The 24,550-nt window shown below is 47.1% G+C and overlaps 1 protein-coding gene across 1 annotated transcript in view; it reads right to left on the bottom strand.

Moving 5' to 3' along the window:
- Positions 1 to 24,550, bottom strand: part of POP7 (POP7 ribonuclease P/MRP subunit) — a 239,770-nt gene that overhangs the window by 67,267 nt on the left and 147,953 nt on the right. The window lies entirely within an intron of this gene.

The raw sequence follows: 24,550 nt of genomic DNA on the forward strand, positions 1-24,550 counted from the left end.
TATATTGTACATTACACCCTCCATCTGACACTATCTATTGTACATTACACCCCTCCATCTGACACTATCTATTGTACATTACACCCCTCCATCTGACACTATACATTGTACATTACACCCCTCCATCTGACACTATATATTGTACATTACACTCCTCCATCTGACACTATATATTGTACATTACACCCCTCCATCTGACACTATATATTGTACATTACACTCCTCCATCTGACACTATATATTGTACATTACTCCCCTCCATCTGACACTATATATTGTACATTACACCCCTCCATCTGACACTATATATTGTACATTACACTCCTCCATCTGACACTATATATTGTACATTACTCCCCTCCATCTGACACTATATATTGTACATTACTCCCCTCCATCTGACACTATATATTGTACATTACTCCCCTCCATCTGACACTATATATTGTACATTACACCCCTCCATCTGACACTATATATTGTACATTACACCCCTCCATCTGACACTATATATTGTACATTACACCCCTCCATCTGACACTATATATTGTACATTACACCCCTCCATCTGACACTATATATTGTACATTACACCCTCCATCTGACACTATACATTGTACATTACACCCCTCCATCTGACACTATACATTGTACATTACACCCCTCCATCTGACACTATATATTGTACATTACTCCCCTCCATCTGACACTATACATTGTACATTACACCCCTCCATCTGACACTATATATTGTACATTACACCCTCCATCTGACACTATACATTGTACATTACACCCCTCCATCTGACACTATATATTGTACATTACACCCTCCATCTGACACTATACATTGTACATTACACCCTCCATCTGACACTATACATTGTACATTACACCCTCCATCTGACACTATACATTGTACATTACACCCTCCATCTGACACTATACATTGTACATTACACCCCTCCATCTGACACTATATATTGTACATTACACCCCTCCATCTGACACTATATATTGTACATTACACCCTCCATCTGACACTATACATTGTACATTACACCCCTCCATCTGACACTATACATTGTACATTACACCCCTCCATCTGACACTATATATTGTACATTACACCCCTCCATCTGACACTATATATTGTACGTTACACCCTCCATCTGACACTATATAATGTACATTACACCCCTCCATCTGACACTATATATTGTACATTACACCCTCCATCTGACACTATACATTGTACATTACTCCCCTCCATCTGACACTATATATTGTACATTACACCCCTCCATCTGACACTATACATTGTACATTACACCCCTCCATCTGACACTATATATTGTACATTACACCCTCCATCTGACACTATATATTGTACATTACATCCCTCCATCTGACACTATACATTGTACATTACACCCTCCATCTGACACTATATATTGTACATTACACCCCTCCATCTGACACTATATATTGTACATTACTCCCCTCTATCTGACACTATATATTGTACATTACACCCCTCCATCTGACACTATATATTGTACATTACACCCCTCCATCTGACACTATATATTGTACATTACACCCCTCCATCTGACACTATATATTGTACATTACACCCCTCCATCTGACACTATATATTGTACATTACACCCCTCCATCTGACACTATACATTGTACATTACACCCCTCCATCTGACACTATACATTGTACATTACACCCCTCCATCCCGTTCTGGGATAGTAACCCTCGGTGACAGCAGTTACTATGTAGTTTCTTCTTGACTACGTATGCGGTTGTTACATGGTATCCTTAGTAACCAGACTGTCTGTTTGGATGTAGCAGAGCCGACCTACACCGGACATGTCCTCAGGCTGCTATATATGACCTAGAACATGTGCAGGACGGCCCGTGTGCAGCAACAGGTCTCCGACAAGCCAGGGCTTCAAGGATTTCCTGGAAATGTTTCTCTTGGCTCTTTATATGACCTTGTAAAGTTTCAGATGTTTCATTGTGGGCCGGTTGTTCCTCTTCTGATATCGGCCCACATTGTTCTCATTCACTACAAGTATCTCCGGCTACAGTTTGGATACATCCCATAATACCATTGTGTCCCATACATCGTCCTCACGCCTGTGTTATAGGGTCACTCGTCCTTCTCCTGTGTTATAGGGTCACTCGTCCTCACACCTGTGTTATAGGGTCACTCGTCCTCACACCTGTGTTATAGGGTCACTCGTCCTTCTCCTGTGTTATAGGGTCACTCATCCTTCTCCTGTGTTATAGGGTCACTCGTCCTTCTCCTGTGTTATAGGGTCACTCATCCTTCTCCTGTGTTATAGGGTCACTCATCCTTCTCCTGTGTTATAGGGTCACTCGTCCTTCTCCTGTGTTATAGGGTCACTCGTCCTCACACTTGTGTTATAGGGTCACTCGTCCTTCTCCTGTGTTATAGGGTCACTCGTCCTTCTCCTGTGTTATAGGGTCACTCGTCCTTCTCCTGTGTTATAGGGTCACTCGTCCTTCTCCTGTGTTATAGGGTCACTCACCCTCACGCCTGTGTTATAGGGTCACTCGTCCTCACACCTGTGTTATAGGGTCACTCGTCCTTCTCCTGTGTTATAGGGTCACTCGTCCTTCTCCTGTGTTATAGGGTCACTCGTCCTTCTCCTATGTTATAGGGTCACTCGTCCTTCTCCTGTGTTATAGGGTCACTCGTCCTTCTCCTGTGTTATAGGGTCACTCATCCTTCTCCTGTGTTATAGGGTCACTCGTCCTCACACCTGTGTTATAGGGTCACTCGTCCTCACACCTGTGTTATAGGGTCACTCGTCCTCACACCTGTGTTATAGGGTCACTCGTCCTCACGCCTGTGTTATAGGGTCACTCGTCCTTCTCCTGTGTTATAGGGACACTCGTCCTTCTCCTGTGTTATAGGGTCACTCGTCCTCACACCTGTGTTATAGGGTCACTCGTCCTCACACCTGTGTTATAGGGTCACTCGTCCTCACGCCTGTGTTATAGGGTCACTCGTCCTTCTCCTGTGTTATAGGGACACTCGTCCTTCTCCTGTGTTATAGGGTCACTCGTCCTCACGCCTGTGTTATAGGGACACTCGTCCTTCTCCTGTGTTATAGGGACACTCGTCCTCACACCTGTGTTATAGGGACATTCGTCCTCACACCTGTGTTATAGGGTCACTCGTCCTTCTCCTGTGTTATAGGGTCACTCGTCCTTCTCCTGTGTTATAGGGTCACTCGTCCTCACACCTGTGTTATAGGGTCACTCGTCCTTCTCCTGTGTTATAGGGTCACTCATCCTTCTCCTGTGTTATAGGGTCACTCATCCTTCTCCTGTGTTATAGGGTCACTCGTCCTTCTCCTGTGTTATAGGGTCACTCATCCTTCTCCTGTGTTATAGGGTCACTCGTCCTTCTCCTGTGTTATAGGGTCACTCATCCTTCTCCTGTGTTATAGGGTCACTCGTCCTTCTCCTGTGTTATAGGGTCACTCGTCCTTCTCCTGTGTTATAGGGTCACTCGTCCTCACACCTGTGTTATAGGGTCACTCGTCCTTCTCCTGTGTTATAGGGTCACTCGTCCTTCTCCTGTGTTATAGGGTCACTCGTCCTCACACCTGTGTTATAGGGTCACTCGTCCTCACACCTGTGTTATAGGGTCACTCGTCCTCACACCTGTGTTATAGGGTCACTCGTCCTCACACCTGTGTTATAGGGTCACTCGTCCTCACACTTGTGTTATAGGGTCACTCGTCCTTCTCCTGTGTTATAGGGTCACTCGTCCTTCTCCTGTGTTATAGGGTCACTCGTCTTTCTCCTGTGTTATAGGGTCACTCGTCTTTCTCCTGTGTTATAGGGTCACTCGTCCTCACACCTGTGTTATAGGGTCACTCGTCCTCACACCTGTGTTATAGGGTCACTCGTCCTCACGCCTGTGTTATAGGGGCAGTCGTCCTCACACCTGTGTTATAGGGTCACTCGTCCTTCTCCTGTGTTATAGGGTCACTCGTCCTCACGCCTGTGTTATAGGGTCACTCGTCCTTCTCCTGTGTTATAGGGTCACTCGTCCTCACACCTGTGTTATAGGGTCACTCGTCCTTCTCCTGTGTTATAGGGTCAGTCGTCCTCACACCTGTGTTATAGGGTCACTCGTCCTTCTCCTGTGTTATAGGGTCACTCGTCCTTCTCCTGTGTTATAGGGTCACTCGTCCTTCTCCTGTGTTATAGGGTCACTCGTCTTTCTCCTGTGTTATAGGGTCACTCGTCTTTCTCCTGTGTTATAGGGTCACTCGTCCTCACACCTGTGTTATAGGGTCACTCGTCCTCACACCTGTGTTATAGGGTCACTCGTCCTTCTCCTGTGTTATAGGGTCACTCGTCCTCACACCTGTGTTATAGGGTCACTCGTCCTTCTCCTGTGTTATAGGGTCACTCGTCCTCACGCCTGTGTTATAGGGTCACTCGTCCTTCTCCTGTGTTATAGGGTCACTCGTCCTCACACCTGTGTTATAGGGTCACTCGTCCTCACACCTGTGTTATAGGGTCACTCGTCCTCACACCTGTGTTATAGGGTCACTCGTCCTCACACCTGTGTTATAGGGTCACTCGTCCTCACACTTGTGTTATAGGGTCACTCGTCCTTCTCCTGTGTTATAGGGTCACTCGTCCTTCTCCTGTGTTATAGGGTCACTCGTCTTTCTCCTGTGTTATAGGGTCACTCGTCTTTCTCCTGTGTTATAGGGTCACTCGTCCTCACACCTGTGTTATAGGGTCACTCGTCCTCACACCTGTGTTATAGGGTCACTCGTCCTCACGCCTGTGTTATAGGGGCAGTCGTCCTCACACCTGTGTTATAGGGTCACTCGTCCTTCTCCTGTGTTATAGGGTCACTCGTCCTCACGCCTGTGTTATAGGGTCACTCGTCCTTCTCCTGTGTTATAGGGTCACTCGTCCTCACACCTGTGTTATAGGGTCACTCGTCCTTCTCCTGTGTTATAGGGTCAGTCGTCCTCACACCTGTGTTATAGGGTCACTCGTCCTTCTCCTGTGTTATAGGGTCACTCGTCCTCACACCTGTGTTATAGGGTCACTCGTCCTTCTCCTGTGTTATAGGGTCACTCGTCCTCACACCTGTGTTATAGGGTCACTCGTCCTCACACCTGTGTTATAGGGTCACTCGTCCTTCTCCTGTGTTATAGGGTCACTCATCCTTCTCCTGTGTTATAGGGTCACTCGTCCTTCTCCTGTGTTATAGGGTCACTCGTCCTTCTCCTGTGTTATAGGGTCACTCGTCCTTCTCCTGTGTTATAGGGTCACTCGTCCTTCTCCTGTGTTATAGGGTCACTCATCCTCACACCTGTGTTATAGGGTCACTCGTCCTTCTCCTTTGTTATAGGGTCACTCGTCCTCACGCCTGTGTTATAGGGTCACTCGTCCTCACGCCTGTGTTATAGGGTCACTCGTCCTCACGCCTGTGTTATAGGGTCACTCGTCCTTCTCCTGTGTTATAGGGTCACTCGTCCTTCTCCTGTGTTATAGGGTCACTCGTCCTTCTCCTGTGTTATAGGGTCACTCGTCCTTCTCCTGTGTTATAGGGTCACTCGTCCTTCTCCTGTGTTATAGGGTCACTCATCCTTCTCCTGTGTTATAGGGTCACTCGTCCTTCTCCTGTGTTATAGGGTCACTCGTCCTTCTCCTGTGTTATAGGGTCACTCGTCCTTCTCCTGTGTTATAGGGTCACTCATCCTTCTCCTGTGTTATAGGGTCACTCGTCCTTCTCCTGTGTTATAGGGTCACTCATCCTTCTCCTGTGTTATAGGGTCACTCGTCCTTCTCCTGTGTTATAGGGTCACTCGTCCTTCTCCTGTGTTATAGGGTCACTCATCCTTCTCCTGTGTTATAGGGTCACTCGTCCTTCTCCTGTGTTATAGGGTCACTCGTCCTTCTCCTGTGTTATAGGGTCACTCGTCCTTCTCCTGTGTTATAGGGTCACTCATCCTTCTCCTGTGTTATAGGGTCACTCGTCCTTCTCCTGTGTTATAGGGTCACTCGTCCTCACGCCTGTGTTATAGGGTCACTCGTCCTCACAGTTGTGTTATAGGGTCACTCGTCCTTCTCCTGTGTTATAGGGTCACTCGTCCTTCTCCTGTGTTATAGGGTCACTCGTCCTTCTCTTGTGTTATAGGGTCACTCGTCCTCACACCTGTGTTATAGGGTCGCTCGTCCTCACACCTGTGTTATAGGGTCACTCGTCCTCACACCTGTGTTATAGGGTCACTCGTCCTTCTCCTGTGTTATAGGGTCACTCGTCCTCACACCTGTGTTATAGGGTCACTCGTCCTTCTCCTGTGTTATAGGGTCACTCGTCCTCACACCTGTGTTATAGGGTCACTCGTCCTCACACCTGTGTTATAGGGTCACTCGTCCTCACACCTGTGTTATAGGGTCACTCGTCCTTCTCCTGTGTTATAGGGTCACTCGTCCTCACACCTGTGTTATAGGGTCACTCGTCCTCACACCTGTGTTATAGGGTCACTCGTCCTTCTCCATGTTTATCTCGCTGTCCATCTCCTGTTACAGATTCTTCTCTGGTTGATCTCGATGGGTTTATTGAGGTGACACAACCTACTAACAAGCCCCTGTATTGTGTGCGGCCACTTTACAGCCCCCCATTGTATGGAGCACAATGTCTGGTGGAAAGTCAAACACATGGAGGAAGCGGCCGGCCATTATACAAGGAGGAAAGTGTCCTAGAAGTGTCTTGGCTCTTATCTCTCCTCTGAGCCGTAACCTAGAGAGAAAACAAGAAGAGATGGAAACCTCAATATAAGAGCAATAAGATGAAGCTAAAGACAATGGGAAGAAACCTGAGAGAAGACGACGGCTCCTCCTCATATGTCAGCACAAGACAGTCCAAGAAGGAAGGTCCTCATTACCAGGATAGACAATGGCGTCATGTTATTAGGAGACAGCGGGACATGGAATACAGGGCGGAATGTGTCTGTAACTCTGCACTGCTGTACACTGTCATACTGCTACCGAGGGCACTGTATATATAGTGAGGGCACTGCTGTATACTGTCATACTGCTACCGAGGGCACTGTATATATAGTGAGGGCACTGCTGTATACTGTCATACTGCTACCGAGGGCACTGTATATATAGTGAGGGCACTGCTGTATACTGTCATACTGCTACCGAGGGCACTGTATATATAGTGAGGGCACTGCTGTATACTGTCATACTGCTACCGAGGGCACTGTATATATAGTGAGGGCACTGCTGTATACTGTCATACTGCTACCGAGGGCACTGTATATATAGTGAGGGCACTGCTGTATACTGTCATACTGCTACCGAGGGCACTGTATATATAGTGAGGGCACTGCTGTATACTGTCATACTGCTACCGAGGGCACTGTATATATAGTGAGGGCACTGCTGTATACTGTCATACTGCTACCGAGGGCACTGTATATATAGTGAGGGCACTGCTGTATACTGTCATACTGCTACCGAGTGCACTGTATATAGTGAGGGCACTGCTGTATACTGTCATACTGCTACCGAGGGCACTGTATATATAGTGAGGGCACTGCTGTATACTGTCATACTGCTACCGAGGGCACTGTATATATAGTGAGGGCACTGCTGTATACTGTCATACTGCTACCGAGGGCACTGTATATATAGTGAGGGCACTGCTGTATACTGTCATACTGCTACTGAATGCACTATATATAGTGAGGGCACTGCTGTATACTGTCATACTGCTACCGAGGGCACTGTATATAGTGAGGGCACTGCTGTATACTGTTATACTGCTACCGAGGGCACTGTGTATATATAGTGAGGGCACTGCTGTATACTGTCATACTGCTACTGAGTGCACTGTATATATAGTGAGGGCACTGCTGTATACAGTCATACTGCTACCGAGGGCACTGTATATATAGTGAGGGCACTGCTGTATACTGTCATACTGCTACCGAGGGCACTGCTGTATACTGTCATACTGCTACTGAGTGCACTGTATATATAGTGAGGGCACTGCTGTATACTGTCATACTGCTACCGAGGGCACTGTATATATAGTGAGGGCACTGCTGTATACTGTCATACTGCTACTGAATGCACTATATATAGTGAGGGCACTGCTGTATACAGTCATACTGCTACCGAGGGCACTGTATATATAGTGAGGGCACTGCTGTATACAGTCATACTGCTACCGAGGGCACTGTATATATAGTGAGGGCACTGCTGTATACTGTCATACTGCTACCGAGGGCACTGCTGTATACTGTCATACTGCTACTGAGTGCACTGTATATAGTGAGGGCACTGCTGTATACTGTCATACTGCTACTGAGTGCACTGTATATAGTGAGGGCACTGCTGTATACTGTCATACTGCTACTGAGTGCACTGTATATATAGTGAGGGTACTGCTGTATACTGTCATACTGCTACCGAGGGCACTGTATATATAGTGAGGGCACTGCTGTATACTGTCATACTGCTACCGAGGGCACTGCTGTATACTGTCATACTGCTACTGAGTGCACTGTATATAGTGAGGGCACTGCTGTATACTGTCATACTGCTACTGAGTGCACTGTATATAGTGAGGGCACTGCTGTATACTGTCATACTGCTACCGAGGGCACTGTATATAGTGAGGGCACTGCTGTATACTGTCATACTGCTACCGAGGGCACTATATATATAGTGAGGGCACTGCTGTATACTGTCATACTGCTACTGAGTGCACTGTATATATAGTGAGGGCACTGCTGTATACTGTCATACTGCTACCGAGGGCACTGTATATATAGTGAGGGCACTGCTGTATACTGTCATACTGCTACCGAGGGCACTATATATATAGTGAGGGCACTGCTGTATACTGTCATACTGCTACCGAGGGCACTGTATATATAGTGAGGGCACTGCTGTATTCCTTCATACTGCTACCGAGGGCACTGTATATATAGTGAGGGCACTGCTGTATACTGTCATACTGCTACCGAGTGCACTGTATATATAGTGAGGGCACTGCTGTATACTGTCATACTGCTACCGAGGGCACTGTATATATAGTGAGGGCACTGCTGTATACTGTCATACTGCTACTGAATGCACTATATATAGTGAGGGCACTGCTGTATACAGTCATACTGCTACCGAGGGCACTGTATATATAGTGAGGGCACTGCTGTATACAGTCATACTGCTACCGAGGGCACTGTATATATAGTGAGGGCACTGCTGTATACTGTCATACTGCTACCGAGGGCACTGCTGTATACTGTCATACTGCTACTGAGTGCACTGTATATAGTGAGGGCACTGCTGTATACTGTCATACTGCTACTGAGTGCACTGTATATAGTGAGGGCACTGCTGTATACTGTCATACTGCTACTGAGTGCACTGTATATATAGTGAGGGTACTGCTGTATACTGTCATACTGCTACCGAGGGCACTGTATATATAGTGAGGGCACTGCTGTATACTGTCATACTGCTACCGAGGGCACTGCTGTATACTGTCATACTGCTACTGAGTGCACTGTATATAGTGAGGGCACTGCTGTATACTGTCATACTGCTACTGAGTGCACTGTATATAGTGAGGGCACTGCTGTATACTGTCATACTGCTACCGAGGGCACTGTATATAGTGAGGGCACTGCTGTATACTGTCATACTGCTACCGAGGGCACTATATATATAGTGAGGGCACTGCTGTATACTGTCATACTGCTACTGAGTGCACTGTATATATAGTGAGGGCACTGCTGTATACTGTCATACTGCTACCGAGGGCACTGTATATATAGTGAGGGCACTGCTGTATACTGTCATACTGCTACCGAGGGCACTATATATATAGTGAGGGCACTGCTGTATACTGTCATACTGCTACCGAGGGCACTGTATATATAGTGAGGGCACTGCTGTATTTCTTCATACTGCTACCGAGGGCACTGTATATATAGTGAGGGCACTGCTGTATACTGTCATACTGCTACCGAGTGCACTGTATATATAGTGAGGGCACTGCTGTATACTGTCATACTGCCACCGAGTGCACTGTATATATAGTGAGGGCACTGCTGTATACTGTCATACTGCTACTGAGTGCACTGTATATAGTGAGGGCACTGCTGTATACTGTCATACTGCTACCGAGTGCACTGTATATATAGTGAGGGCACTGCTGTATACTGTCATACTGCTACTGAGTGCACTGTATATAGTGAGGGCACTGCTGTATACTGTCATACTGCTACCGAGGGCACTATATATATAGTGAGGGCACTGCTGTATACTGTCATACTGCTACCGAGGGCACTGTATATATAGTTAGGGCACTGCTGTATACTGTCATACTGCTACTGAGTGCACTGTATATATAGTGAGGGCACTGCTGTATACTGTCATACTGCTACCGAGTGCACTGTATATATAGTGAGGGCACTGCTGTATACTGTCATACTGCTACCGAGTGCACTGTATATATAGTGAGGGCACTGCTGTATACTGTTCAAAAGACAGACCTCACCGGCCACAGACCTGTAGCACTGACATCCCACCTGATGAAGGTCCTACAGAGACTGGTCCTGACACACCTACACCCCCTTCTCCGGAGTGGCCTGCTGGGGGCGCTGTATACCAGCCAGGGATAGGAATAGACTTGACAGGCTGATCAGGAGGGCCAGCTCTGTCCTGGGGAGCCCCTTGGACCCAGTACAGGTGGGGGGTGACAGTAGGACACTGTCTGTGGTGACCTCCATGCGGGGGAACAAATCCCACCCCATGTATGGGACCCTGATGGGACTTGGCAGCAGTGTAAGTGACCGTCTGCTTCACCCCAAGTGTGAGAAGGAGCTATCGGAGACCCCCCCCCCCCCCCCCCCCCCCCGCGGTCAGGCTGTATAATCTACATCAGGCCGAGCGCAGACACTCCGCACACAGAACTACATGCTCCGGAGTCTTCTCTTCTTCAGCTGCTCGGACTCCCAGGATCTTCTCTCCTCAGTATATATGTATCTCCTGTAATATATGGCTGTGTATTATCCTGGATCTGTATTATCTGCTGCGGTAACATACTGAGTATCTCCATGGGATTAGTAAAGGATTATCTTATCTTATCCTATCACACTGCTGCTGAGTGCACTATGTATAATGCGGGCACTGCTAAAACTAGACCTGCCTAAAGATATAGCAATATTCGGTGTGACCTTTGCCCTTTGCCTTCTTCTCAGTACAGACAGTGTTTGGCAGAACGGGGCAGGGTGGTTGTTCCCGCTGCCATCTTGGAGAACTAAACCCAGATCTTCTGTGGATGTTGCTCCAATCCTTCTGTGTACTCAGGTCATCCCAGACAGACTGTATGATGGCTGTATCTGTGGGGGCCGGATCATCACATTCAGGACTCCGGGGACATGAATAACTTATGTAACTAGACCGTCCAAAAATACAAGAACTTCCAAGGAAATCTCCTCTAAAGACCAAAGCACCTTCTCCAGTATCATCCCGAGGCCACAAGGCTTCTCTACTGTAAGAGCTGCGAGTCTAGGAGCTCATTCATACAAGGCATCTGGTGGCCATCTTGTCCAGTCCGTGTTTTTCACAGACTGTATCTTTAGAATATTTTTGTGGCTCTTTTGTATGGTACAGACACCGATCTGGACCAAAGCACAAGCTTTGGGCCTATATGATACTGCTAGCACAGGCTTCGGGCCTATATGGTAATATCCCAGACCTCTGACACATTACCATATAGGCCTGAAGCCTGTGCTAGTAGTAATAGCCTGTTACCATATAGGCCTGAAGCCTGTGCTAGTAGTAATAGCCTGTTACCATATAGGCCTGAAGCCTGTGCTAGTAGTAATAGCCTGTTACCATATAGGCCTGAAGCCTGTGCTAGTAGTAATAGCCTGTTACCATATAGACCTGAAGCCTGTGCTAGTAGTAATAGCCTGTTACCATATAGGCCTGAAGCCTGTGCTAGTAGTAATAGCCTGTTACCATATAGGCCTGAAGCCTGCTAGGAGTAACCTCAGATCCCGGAGAGGTGAGTATCAGTGATTATTATGTCCCCTCACCTCTCCTGGGGCTCTGATTATTATACTGGGGGGGGCTGGAAGGAGTATAAGAGTATAATAATAGTGGTAGTGGGATGGCGGCCTGGGCTCCGGCCTACTCACTACTGCCCGCCGCGGCCTATAGTACAAGGAGAAGCGGGGGCGGCAGTGAGCAGGTCCGGGGAGGTTGGTAAATAGGCCGATTCCTGTTGCAGATACTCCAGCAGGTAGAGGCCTATTATACAACAAAAAAAAGAGTTATAACTTATTTTACTTACTGACCGCGCGGCTCCCACTGCCGCCACCCAGCAGTAAGACGTCTGCGTATCAGTGTAGGGAGCGTGATGACACTGCCTGCACTGATATACAGAGGTCAGCGCAGGAGAGGGGCCACTCGGGTTGTTTTAAGAGCGGCCGCTCTCCAGTTTTATTATAGGTAAAAAAAAAGTTTAAAAAAAAAAATCACCCAAGCTGCCGTCCCCTCCGGAGCGCTGCCCAAGGCGGGCGCCTCACCTCGCCTCATCAGAGGTGCAGCACTGAGCGCAGTTACCTAATCTTATGTAATAACTTGTAGACTTCACATTTGCAGCAATGACCAACCCCAAATATTTCCTGTGCCTGTAAATGAGATTTGCGTAACACTGAGGAACTTTAGCTGTAAATGGGATGAGTTGTGTGCGGCCTCCTCTTCAGTGTAGACCACAGTATCTTCATAGGATTTAGCTCAGGACTCTGACTTGGCCACTCAGAGGGTAAAGCTTCTTTACTAACCATTTATAATAATACCCCCTTCTCCACCCTTACACCACTACTATGAGGTGGTAGGGTGGGCGTAGATGGGTGAATGGTGGGTGGTTTGGGGTATAACAGTCCGTGGAGTCTCATCTTCCTCTTCATTGGTGACTGCTATATGGGGAGGTGGGGGTGAGGTGGGGGTGGGGCGGGTGTATTGGGATAAATATAACAGTCCGTGGAGTCTCATCTTCCTCTTAGTTGGTGACCGCTATATGGGGAGGTGGGGTGGGGTGGGGCGGGTGTATTGGGATAAATATAACAGTCCATGGAGTCTCATCTTCCTCTTGTTTGGTGACAGTTGGACACGTATTGGGCAGCGATCTCCACAGTGGCCTCTTCTTCTCCCATTAGGATGTAGAGTTTCCTCTTCTCGTCTGGGATGTGGGCAGAGAGTCTTTGGTAGTAGACGGCCCTCACAGCTGAGTATTTGGTGCAGTGTATTGGTGCAATAATCCAGTTCTGTGGGTGAATTCTGACATTCTGTATAATTTAATACTTGGACAGGCATCTCCACAACAAGAGACATCTAGAGGTGCAGGTCATGGTTCTTGGGGTTGATGTGATCTCATACACAAGATGGATTCCTCTGTGATCTGTGTTTGCCAAACATTGGGTTTCGGATTTATCACATGGTCAGAAGCGGGAACAGACACAGACAGAAGAGTGCTCCTCTACAGAAACCACATATGGACTCCCTAAAAGTTACCAGCAGTGTGAGCTAATGTCTAACTTCAGCTTTGATGGTGACAGTGGCCCCTTACCCGCTGGGCCCCTCACCTGCTAGGCCCCCTCACCTGCTGGCCCCCTTACCCGCTGGGCCCCTCACCTGCTGGGCCCCCTCACCTGCTGGCCCCCTTACCCGCTGGGCCCCTCACCCGCTGGGCCCCTTACCTGCTGGCCCCCTTACCCGCTGGGCCCCTCACCCGCTGGGCCCCTTACCCGCTGGGCCCCTCACCCACTGGGCCCCTTACCTGCTGGCCCCCTTACCCGCTGGGCTCCTCACCCGCTGGGCCCCTTACCTGCTGGGCCCCTTACCCACTGGGCCCCTCACCTGCTGGGCCCCTCACCTGCTGGGCCCCTGTGCTGTGACACTGGTGCTATCTCCCCCCGGTCAGCAGATGAGTATCTCTCTCCTTCTTGGTGTCATGTGCTGCACATGTGACATATACTGGAGGTCGATAGGGGATACTGGAAATCTTACAATAACTTCATATTGTGTAAACTTAATGTTTTTTAAGCAATAAACAAAGATCAGTTTTCTGTAATTTTCCACCCTGTAGTATGTGAAGGTGCGGAGCAGTTCAGTACTCGGCTACCTATAAACTTGTCTATAGAGTAACTTTCCATCGAGTAACTTGACATCTATCTGGTATCTTACCATTGGTTGTTACCTGCCCTGACCTCTGCAGGAGCCGCAGTCATGGCCGACCTCTGACAGCCTCAACCATTGTCTGAACTGTAGGTGACTTCCAGTTCACATGTCAGTCATTGCTAATAGAGACAACATCAGAGGTTGTGACTAGGGTTGAGCCGATCTTGAGATTTCAAGATCGATTTTAAAATCCGATTTCCGATCATTTTCCAGTCGATCTCGATCCCGATCGTGAAATTTGCTCGATCGCCGATCGGAATCCGATCTTTTCCAATCCCGATCTTCAACCCTAGTCAATGCTTTTCTATGGGAAAAGTCACTTTTAGGGTTGAGCCGATCTTGAGATAACCTCCGATCTTGATCCCACTGGAAAAGATCGGGTCGGAATTCCGATCTCGATCGTGAAATTTACTCGAACGCCGATCGGAATCCGATCTTTTCCGAACCCGATCGCTCAACCCTAGTTGTGACCTAAGAGATCCATCGTAATTCCTTCCAGGTTTTTTTGTCTGCAACAGATTCTGTGACAATACAGATAAGAACGTAAGAACATAAGAACACAGCCTTCATGGCACAGGACGAAATCTGCCATCTATCACTCTACATAGAACTGCAAAAGTGCGGTGAAAAACTCTGAGACTAACCGTAAAGCAAGAAGACTTTACGGCAAATAATAGAGGCAACACTCAGCAGTGTCCCTGACTCCCAAATAACCGCGACTATCCAGGGCTCTCCCTTCTCCATCCTACAAGGTCTATCTACTCCACCTAGGTCTGACTGCAGGACTGGTCACAAAATCTGCGGAGAAACCTCCAACTACGTTACCTGCCCGTCACCCATGTCCTGCAGAGCGGATATGTACTGACTAATGTTACAGAGACCCCCTTGGATGGGTAGAGGCTACTGGAAGCTCAATTCACCTTTTTTGGAGGAAGCAAAGATAAGACAATACTTTGAGAATTTTCTTCAGAGCCAGGTACCACCGCTGGGCCTTTGTAGCAGTTAGAGTGGTGGGAGACGTTCAAGAAAAGGGTGGCGAGATACTTCCACCAGCTCTGGAGCCTCAGGAGTCTGGACAGGTATCACTTGCAACAAGGCTGAGGTGGAAACTTGAGCATCTTGTCTTGACTGGAGGTAGCTGTGAAGATATCGGCAGAGTGAAAACTTTTCTTACGAGGTGTCAGTATGATAGGCACGCATCTTTGGTTTTTGAGAGGGATTACGGGAAGTACCACTCACCTAACCCTTATAGAAACTGTAAGATGTCGGTGAGTAGTAAGGTTGTCACAGGGCTGATTGATAGTACCGGATCCTTGAAAAGGTCCAGATCAGGGATCCTGGAGGTCGCCAGATCCTTCCACTCACATCTACTGGAGAAGAGGGATCTAGATTGAGATGTGATGTTGGCTTTCCTGAACCATGAGATAATCCCTCTCTTCATGTTTTGACAGAGATGATCAGGGAAGAGGAAGTCAAACTGGCCATTGATGGGCTTCAGCTCCAAAAATCGGCAGGTCCAGATGGCTTAACACCCGAGTTCTACAAGACCTTTAAGGACATCTTGGTTCCTCTCTTGACTGAGTTACAATGAGTGTCTTTCCTCGGGGACTCTGCTGAGGTCAATGAGGAGGTCTGCTCTGAATATCCTGTCAAAGGGTAAGGACCAATCTTGTATTGAGTACTGGCGTCCCATAGCGCTACTCAATACAGACAAAAAATTTCTGTCAAAGGTGCTGTTTAATCATCTGGTGAAGTTTGCACTCCAGCTCCTTTCTTTGGCTGTGCTTGGTGTCTGGGAGACCATGGAGCAGGGTCGGGCAGGTTACTAGACGGGGTACTTGCTGAGTGGGTCCTTCTATCAGTTGGCCCAGGTAGTTTAGAACAGAGTGGGCCATTCCATCAGTTGGCCCAGGTGGTTTAGAACAGAGTGGGCCATTCCATCAATTGGCGCAGGTGGTTTAGAACAGAGTGGATCCTTCCATCAGTTGGCCCAGTTGGTTTAGAACAGAGTGGGTCCTTCCATAAGTTGGCCCAGGTGGTTTAGTACAGAGTGGGTCCTTCCATCAGTTGGCCCAGTTGGTTTAGAACAGAGTGGGTCCTTCCATCAGTTGGCCCAGGTGGTTTAGTACAGAGTGGGTCCTTCCATCAGTTGGCCCAGGTGGTTTAGAACAGAGTGGATCCTTCCATCAGTTGGCCCAGGTTGTCTGGTCCCTCTTGTGTGGAGTCTATAGAACATTGGGTGGTTTATTTTTAGTTAGTGTAGTATTTAGTATTGAGGCAGTAGAAAATCCTCCCGGTGCATGAGGTGGTTGGAGACATTCTTGGTGACCTGGTGAGTATAAGAGGTTTGGGGCAGGGAGGGGAATCACCATCACTGTACCTTAGCCTGTTATCTCTGTTCCTGGTGACGGGATGGCGCTACCGCTGAAGATTTTTGTTTCTTATGGTGAATATAATAGGGTGTATTACATCTGAGCTTGTGTTTGTTGTGCTGGTGCAATGTGATGTGATACGGTTTATCCTTGGGTATAGCGCTTAGATGCAGGGGGATTTTCTGGATTTCTTGGCCTGCTCTGGATTTTATTATACAGACTTTGGACGATTCACCAGTGCCAAGGTTGTGTCCATGAGCAATAAAACAAAAGAAAAAAACTAAATCTTGTGTTTTGTGTGATGTTTGTGTGACGCGGTGTTTAGTCTGTTTGCTTTGTGTGTAGGTTGTATATAGTGTATACATGAGGACAGCAGTCAGGTGGGGAGGGGGATTCCTGGATTTCTTGGCTTGGTCTCGACTTTTCTTTATCACAGACTTTGGAGGTTAGACCTTGTCAGGGCTTTTAGTCTAGCAGAAAAAAAATTCTTCGATTTATGTTTTTGACTCCCAATTTAATTTTTATGTTCATAGACCCATGTGGGTGCTTATTTTTTGCAGGACGTATTGTACTGGGTCACGGTACGATTTAATATTCCATACAAAGGACTGGAAAGCTGGAAAAAAAATTCTGAATGAGGTGGAACTGGAGAAAAACTGTGCTTGTGCGACATTGTCACGATCCTCATTTATATAGCGTTCACTGAGCAACCTGTATCCTGCGGGTCACTATGAATGCGGGGATACCAAATTTATAAAATCTACTAGCCTCTGCCCATGACTTCGTCTGCGTGTGATTGAGGAACAAACATCCAAACTGTAACATGTATACTATTAGTAGGATAGGATATATATATATACTTTCTCTTTCTACCACTTTGGAGAATGTGATGTTTCCTATATATTATATAATAGATACTGTATACACGTCAGGATGTGACTGGGATCTGTATCGCCCGCACACAGTGGCTCTGCTATTCTATAGCCTCCTCCTATGTGTAATGTGTTACTTGCAGGTCAGAGGTCAGTGTCTGATTTCACAGCTCCTGGAATTACTATGTATACTGTATACTGTAGGAATATATATATATACTGTATTGTATTGTATATAAATCCTATTTGTTATTTTCATTATTTCAGGTATAAATAGACTATTGATCACAATGAATCCCTACTCGCACTTAGATACATTGGTGATGGGCACTTCAGGGGTGAATACGGCAGATGTCTCACACACCTGAGCGCTCTCACTATGTCCTTGACTGCAGGACGCCCTCTCAGGAATGTCTCCGCTCCTCCGCTGTCTTGAGACAGTTCTTGTCAATAAGTGACAAGACTTCTTTTACAGCTCGAGCTCAGGGAGTGCCCTGCCATACATGACCTTGTACAGAACGGCAGAGTGATATCACTATTCAGATGATGACATCATAGTTCAGAGGGAGTGACGATAATGTCATGAGCAAAATAATACAATATAAACCATACAATAATACAGTGCTGGCCAAAAGTATTGCCCCCCTGCAATTCTGTCAGATAATCCTCGTGTTCTTCCAGATAATGATTGCAGTCACAAATTCTTTGGTATTTTCTTCATTTAATTTGTCTTCAATGGAAAACCATAAAAAGACCGTGACCATGTGCATGGCATTATGAAGTCTGAAGACGACCAACACATTGTGCAGCATCATGTAGGGCCCAGTGTGAGAAAGCGGGGTCTCCCTCAGAGGTCAGGGCTCTTCCAGCAGGACAAGGACCCAAAACACACTTCAGGTCAGCACTAGAAAATGGTGGTGAGAGAAAGCCCTGGAGACTTGTAAAGTGGCAGCAATGAGTCCAGCCCTGAATCCCATAGAACACCTGTGGGGGAGGGGGAGAGATCTCTTGGTGGCAGTTTGGAGAAGGCCCCCTTCACATCTCAGGGGGGACCTGGAGCAGGAGCCAAAGAAGAAGGGTCTAAGATTCCAGCAGAGCCTTGTAAGAAACTCATTGCTGGTTAGCGGAAGCGGTTGTGCGCAGTTATTGTGTCTAAAGGTTGTGCTACCAAGTATTAGGCTGAGGGTGCCAATACTTCTGTCCGCACCAGTTCTGGAGTTTTGTGTAAAATGATCAATGATGTGACTTTTTTTTCATTCTCTTTTGTGTTTTTTCATTGCAAGCAAAATAAACGAAGATATTACCAAAGAGTTTGTGCTTGTAATCATTATCTGGGAGACACCGAGGATTATCTGACAGGACTGCAGGGGGCGATACTTATACTGTATATACCCTGTGTCACTTATATACTATATAAGAGTCTGTGCTGTGTAATCATTATCTGAGGGACACCGAGGATTATCTGACAGGACTGCAGGGGGCGATACTTATACTGTATATACCCTGTGTCACTTATATACTATATAAGAGTCTGTGCTGTGTAATCATTATCTGGGGGACACCGAGGATTATCTGACAGGACTGCAGGGGGCGATACTTATACTGTATATACCCTGTGTCACTTATATACTATATAAGAGTTTGTGCTGTGTAATCATTATCTGGAGACACCGAGGATTATCTGACAGGACTGCAGGGGGTGATACTTATACTGTATATACCCTTTGTCACTTATATTCTATATAAGAGTCTGTGCTGTGTAATCATTATCTGGGGGACAGCGAGGATTATCTGACAGGACTGCAGGGGGCGATACTTATACTGTATATACCCTGTGTCACTTATATACTATATAAGAGTCTGTGCTGTGTAATCATTATCTGGGGACACTGAGGATTATCTGACAGGACTGCAGGGGGCGATACTTATACTGTATATACCCTGTGTCACTTATATACTATATAAGAGTCTGTGCTGTGTAATCATTATCTGGGGGACAGCGAGGATTATCTGACAGAACTGCAGGGGGCGATACTTATACTGTATATACCCTGTGTCACTTATATACTATATAAGAGTCTGTGCTGTGTAATCATTATCTGGGGGACAGCGAGGATTATCTGACAGGACTGCAGGGGGCGATACTTATACTGTATATACCCTGTGTCACTTATATACTATTTAAGAGTTTGTGCTGTGTAATCATTATCTGGGGGACACCGAGGATTATCTGACAGGACTGCAGGGGGCGATACTTATACTGTATATACCCTGTGTCACTTATATACTATATAAGAGTCTGTGCTGTGTAATCATTATCTGGGGGACAGCGAGGATTATCTGACTGGACTGCAGGGGGCGATACTTATACTGTATATACCCTGTGTCACTTATATACTATATAAGAGTTTGTGCTGTGTAATCATTATCTGGGGGACAGTGAGGATTATCTGACAGGACTGCAGGGGGTGATACTTATACTGTATATACCCTGTGTCACTTATATACTATATAAGAGTCTGTGCTGTGTAATCATTATCTGGGGGACAGCGAGGATTATCTGACAGGACTGCAGGGGGCGATACTTATACTGTATATACCCTGTGTCACTTATATACTATATAAGAGTCTGTGCTGTGTAATCATTATCTGGGGGACAGCGAGGATTATCTGACAGGACTGCAGGGGGCGATACTTATACTGTATATACCCTGTGTCACTTATATACTATATAAGAGTTTGTGCTGTGTAATCATTATCTGGGGACAGCGAGGATTATCTGACAGGACTGCAGGGGGCGATACTTATACTGTATTTACCCTGTGTCACTTATATACTATATAAGAGTCTGTGCTGTGTAATCATTATCTGGGGACACTGAGGATTATCTGACAGGACTGCAGGGGGCGATACTTATACTGTATATACCCTGTGTCACTTATATACTATATAAGAGTCTGTGCTGTGTAATCATTATCTGGGGGACAGCGAGGATTATCTGACAGGACTGCAGGGGGCGATACTTATACTGTATATACCCTGTGTCACTTATATACTATATAAGAGTCTGTGCTGTGTAATCATTATCTGGGGGACAGCGAGGATTATCTGACAGGACTGCAGGGGGCGATACTTATACTGTATATACCCTGTGTCACTTATATACTATATAAGAGTTTGTGCTGTGTAATCATTATCTGGGGACAGCGAGGATTATCTGACAGGACTGCAGGGGGCGATACTTATACTGTATATACCCTGTGTCACTTATATACTATATAAGAGTTTGTGCTGTGTAATCATTATCTGGGGGACAGCGAGGAGTATCTGACAGGACTGCAGGGGGCGATACTTATACTGTATATACCCTGTGTCACTTATATACTATATAAGAGTCTGTGCTGTGTAATCATTATCTGGGGACACCGAGGATTATCTGACAGGACTGCAGGGGGCGATACTTATACTGTATATACCCTGTGTCACTTATATACTATATAAGAGTCTGTGCTGTGTAATCATTATCTGGGGGACACTGAGGATTATCTGACAGGACTGCAGGGGGCGATACTTATACTGTATATACCCTGTGTCACTTATATACTATATAAGAGTTTGTGCTGTGTAATCATTATCTGGGGACAGCGAGGATTATCTGACAGGACTGCAGGGGGCGATACTTATACCGTATATACCCTGTGTCACTTATATACTATATAAGAGTCTGTGTTGTGTAATCATTATCTGGGGGACACCGAGGATTATCTGACAGGACTGCAGGGGGCGATACTTATACTGTATATACCCTGTGTCACTTATATACTATATAAGAGTCTGTGCTGTGTAATCATTATCTGGGGGACAGCGAGGATTATCTGACAGGACTGCAGGGGGCGATACTTATACTGTATATACCCTGTGTCACTTATATACTATATAAGAGTCTGTGCTGTGTAATCCTTATCTGGGGACAGCGAGGATTATCTGACAGGACTGCAGGGGGTGATACTTATACTGTATATACCCTGTGTCACTTATATACTATATAAGAGTCTGTGCTGTGTAATCCTTATCTGGGGACAGCGAGGATTATCTGACAGGACTGCAGGGGGCGATACTTATACTGTATATACCCTGTGTCACTTATATACTATATAAAAGTCTGTGCTGTGTAATCCTTATCTGGGGACAGCGAGGATTATCTGACAGGACTGCAGGGGGTGATACTTATACTGTATATACCCTGTGTCACTTATATACTATATAAGAGTTTGTGCTGTGTAATCATTATCTGGGGGACAGCGAGGATTATCTGACAGGACTGCAGGGGGCGATACTTATACTGTATATACCCTGTGTCACTTATATACTATATAAGAGTCTGTGCTGTGTAATCCTTATCTGGGGACAGCGAGGATTATCTGACAGGACTGCAGGGGGCGATACTTATACTGTATATACCCTGTGTCACTTATATACTATATAAGAGTCTGTGCTGTGTAATCATTATCTGGGGGACAGCGAGGATTATCTGACAGGACTGCAGGGGGCGATACTTATACTGTATATACCCTGTGTCACTTATATACTATATAAGAGTCTGTGCTGTGTAATCATTATCTGGGGACACCGAGGATTATCTGACAGGACTGTAGGGGGCGATACTTATACTGTATATACCCTGTGTCACTTATATACTATATAAGAGTCTGTGCTGTGTAATCATTATCTGGGGGACAGCGAGGATTATCTGACAGGACTGCAGGGGGCGATACTTATACTGTATATACCCTGTGTCACTTATATACTATATAAGAGTCTGTGCTGTGTAATCCTTATCTGGGGACAGCGAGGATTATCTGACAGGACTGCAGGGGGTGATACTTTTGGCCAACACTGTACATCAGGGGACAGGGAGATAGAAAGGACACAAGAGGAGTGAGGGCCCCGCTCACAGGAGCTTACAATCTATGAGAACACAAGAGGAGTGAGGACTCTTTGCACTATAGATCACTATGAATCCAGGGCAAAGCCGACTGCACATGCCCGCCGGCCACAAGAATATGGCCACTTTCACAGTATTGTGCCCGAGGCCTAGAAGTTTGAAGCTACCACCGGAAGAAGACGCGTGAAGAGGACGTTCATGAAGAAGATGGAGGCGACGCTGGAGATTTCTCTCATAACATTGAAGAAGCCCCCAGTGCTGCGACAGAATTCATTTGCATACCAGGGAAAATCAGAATTTCTACGGAACGGCGGCGCAGAGAAGACATCTATAGGTAGGAAAAGAAGAGACTTTCTTAAGGCTATTCCAACGTGTTAGTGAGAAAAAATTGAGTTTTAATGATAGGATCCCTTTAAGGCTGACTTCTGATAACTTTCCAGTCGTCTCTGTTTTTAATGTGCTGTCCTAAAAAAAAAGGGCCACCCCATCAGCAAGACTGATGCCTGATGGAGGAGGCTAGCTTTCATGTTCACCATACTGTTCTCCATGCACTCATGTAACACCATCTTCCTGAGCTTTGTGGTTCATGAATAGAATGCCAGGACTACAGTCATGACTGACATAAAGGGAGAGTAGTAAAGTCATACCTCCCAACCATCCCGATTTCCACGGGACATTCACGATTTGGGTGACATGTCCCGCGGTCCCGGTTGGAGGGAGGTATGTCCCGATTTCAACTCAGATCTGCGTCCAGAGGACACATATGTGGCTGAAGCAAGGAGCTGACATGTGTCAGCTCCTTGCTTCGCCGCTGCCACCGGCTACTGGCTTGTAGACGCGATGTGATGATCGCGTCTACAAGCAAGTCAGCTCCTCGCTTCAGCCGCATATGTGTCAGCGAGAGAGGCGCGCAGAGAGCTGGGGGCAGAGATGGAGAGGACGGCATGACACTGGGGGCAGAGATGGAGAGGACAGCATGACACTGGGGGCAGAGATGTGGGGACATGAATCTGAGGGCAGAGATGGGGGACATGAAACTGGGGGCAGAGATGGGGGACATGAAACTGGGGGCAGAGATGGGGGACATGAATCTGGGGGCAGAGATGGGGGACATGAATCTGGGGGCAGAGATGGGGGACATGAATCTGGGGGCAGAGATGGGGGACATGAATCTGGGGGCAGAGATGGAAGGGACATGAAACTGGGGGCAGAGATGGAGGGGACATGAATCTGGGGGCAGAGATGGGGGACATGAATCTGGGGGCAGAGATGGAGGGGACATGAATCTGGGGTAGAGATGGAGGGGACATGAATCTGGGGGCAGAGATGGAGGGGACATGAATCTGGGGACAGAGATGGAAGGGACATGAAACTGGGGGCAGAGATGGAGGGACATGAATCTGGGGGCAGAGATGGGGGGCATTAATCTGGGGCAGAGATGGGGGGACATGAATCTGGGGGCAGAGATGGAGGGGACATGAATCTGGGGGCAGAGATGGGGGACATGAATCTGGGGGCAGAGATGGAGAGGACATGAATCTGGGGGCAGAGATGGGGGACATGAATCTGGGGGCAGAGATGGAGGGGACATGAATCTGGGGGCAGAGATGGAGGGGACATGAATCTGGGGGCAGAGATGGGGAACATGATTCTGAGGGCAGAGATGGGGGACATGAATCTGGGGGCAGAGATGGGGGACATGAATCTGGGGGCAGAGATGGGGGACATGAATCTGGGGGCAGAGATGGGGGACATGAATCTGGGGGCAGAGATGGAGGGACATGAATCTGGGGGCAGAGATGGAGGGACATGAATCTGCGGGCAGAGATGGAGGGACATGAATCTGGGGGCAGAGATGGGGGACATGAATCTGGGGACAGACATGGGGGAACATGAATCTGGGGGCAGAGATGGGGGACATGACTCTGGGGGCAGAGATGGGAGACATGAATCTGGGGGCAGAGATGGAGGGGACATGAATCTGGGGGCAGAGATGGGGGACATGAATCTGAGGGCAGAGATGGGGGACATGAATCTGGGGGCAGAGATGGAGGGGACATGA

This window comes from Leptodactylus fuscus, assembly GCF_031893055.1.
Source record: "Leptodactylus fuscus isolate aLepFus1 chromosome 5 unlocalized genomic scaffold, aLepFus1.hap2 SUPER_5_unloc_1, whole genome shotgun sequence".
Taxonomy (NCBI): Eukaryota; Metazoa; Chordata; class Amphibia; order Anura; family Leptodactylidae; genus Leptodactylus; species Leptodactylus fuscus.